This window comes from Salmo trutta, chromosome 12 (genome assembly GCF_901001165.1).
Source record: "Salmo trutta chromosome 12, fSalTru1.1, whole genome shotgun sequence".
NCBI lineage: Eukaryota > Metazoa > Chordata > Actinopteri > Salmoniformes > Salmonidae > Salmo > Salmo trutta.
The window spans coordinates 85,934,774-85,937,334 of NC_042968.1; positions in this window are offsets into that span (position 1 = coordinate 85,934,774).

Genomic DNA, 2,561 nt, shown 5'->3' on the forward strand with positions numbered 1-2,561 from the left:
TGCTATTGTTTGAGGAGAGTGCACAGTTATGAACTTGAAAATATATTAATAAACCAATTAGGCACATTCGGGCAGTCTTGATACAACATTTTGAACAGAAATGACATAGTTATTTGGATCAGTCTAAAACTTTGCACATACACTGCTGCCATCTAGTGGCCAAAATCTAAATAGCGCCTGGGCTGGAATAATACATTATGGCCTTTCTCTTGCATTTCAAAGATGATGGTACAAAACAATTACCAAAAAAAATTGTTTTTTTCTTTGTACTATCTTTTACCAGATCTAATGTGTTATATTCTCCTACATTAATTTCCACAAACTTCAAAGTATTTGCTTTCAAATGCTATCAAGAATATGTATATACTTGCTTCAAAAATAAAAAAATAAAAAAATAAAGTAAGAAGGTCCTGAGCTACAGGCTGTTAGATTTGGGTATGTCATTTTAGGCGAAAATTGAAAAAAGGGGCGGATCCTTCAGATTGATGTTAGAGTTGCTAATGCTGCTTTGCATATTGTTTATAGTATGTAGTATTCTTCCGTACTGCCACAAGTGTTATTATTGCAAGTGCTGAACAAATAGTCATAGTGACTACGTCCGTAATAGCTCAATTATTCAAATCAAATCAAATCAAATAATCAAATCAATGTCTTAATGAAAATTCCGTCTTGCTTCTTATACGCTCATCGTTCCCTTATGCCATAGTTTGTACATCTCAATTGTTATATTGCTTGTATAGGTCTATCACATTAGTATCTTATTCATCATTTTAAGCAATGTTGTCATTATGCATTTCATTTTTTTGCTTACTTTGTGTATTATAATTAGCTCATGTGCTTTTCTACACGAGGAGGGGATACTAATTAATGTGGTTGGGTCTGTTACTATGTTTGCCAGTGACAGTCTCTTTCCATTCAAAAATTATTATTTTTTTAAACAAAAAGTTCAGTAATAGACCAGTATAATTCCAGTTCATATTGGGAGGGTTGTTTTGTCTGTATATTGTCTAAAAATGTGGATACTCGTGTTTTGTATTTTTTTTCCTTTTTAAACCACATAATAAAATACTTAAAATGGTAGGCTAACCACGTCTCTCTCTCTCGCTTTCTCACTCTCTCTGGGTGTGGTAAAGAAGAGTAAAGTTAAGGCTTCAACATCTTGCTGAATTTATCTGAGCTAACATCTGAATTTCTGTCGGTGTCCATTTTGAAAGTGCTAAAAGAAGGTCTACCTCGTCGCAGCTCATTTGCTTGCACTTGCATATACTTAGAGATAAGTGTTAATGATATAAGAACAAACATTGTGAATTTACTAAACATAAATGTAATAATGTTTGTGTATGGTTCAAAAGTCTAAACTCATGTCGGCATTCATTATTATTGAATGAGAATGCAGTTCTTATCCAGTTACAGAAATCCACAAGGAGCCAGTAGAAACCATATTTATTTAGCAAGTCAGCCATATCAGCTATGGTTTTTAAAAACACATCCCGACAAGAGAGACAACACAGCACTACATAAAGAGAGACCTAAGATGACAACATAGCATGACAGAAACACATGACGACAACATGGTAGCAACACAACATGGCAGCAGCACAAAACAGGGTACAAACGTTGTTGAGCACAGACAACAGCACAAAGGGCAAGACTGTTTAGACAACAATACATCACGCAAAGCAGCCGCAACTGTCAGTAAGAGTGTCCATGATTGAGTCTTTGAATGAAGAGATTGAGATAAAACTGTCCAGTTTGAGTGTTTAATGCAGCTCGTTCCAGTCGCTAGCTTCAGCGAACTGAAAAGACAAGCGACCCAGGGATGTGTGTGCTTTGGGGACCTTTAACAGAATGTGACTGGCAGAACGGGTGTTGTATGTGGAGGATGAGGGTTGCAGTAGATATCTCAGATAGGGGGGAGTGAGGCCTAAGAGGGTTTTATAAATAAGCAACAACCAGTTGGTCTTGCGACGGGTATACAGAGATGACCAGTTTACAGAACAGTATAGAGTGCAGTGATGTGTCCTATAAGGAGCATTGGTGGCAAACTTCATTGGAATGTATCTACAACTTTTTCAAAATGTAAAAAAAAAATTATCAACCTACCACAAAGTTTTGGTGAAATATCTCCAAAAGTTGTGATGACACAGGATTTTTTTTTGTTCAGCAAGAACAGTGACAGGCAGGGAAAGTTTTGGGGAAATAATTTGGTGACATCTTGTGGTCTTTATGTGAATTACAGGGGTCTAGTTTCCCCCTACTACCCTTGGCCTATGTGAATTATTAATAATACAAAAGCATGCTGGCAAAAGCCTTACGAGTAGACCATTTAGAAACCTTTTATGGATATAGGCTACTTGGCAAATGCATGGCCAGAATAAGAAAAACACCAGACTCATTGCTGTTGATGCAGGGTTCATTATAGCATGGCGAGGGCATATAGCCTACATGTGTTTTTTTACACACATCCAAAATAAAAACAGGAGCTGTCTAAAATAATGTAATAGCCTAAGTAGATAAAACGGGGATGTCCGCTCACTCTTACCATACCATACAGACTAATA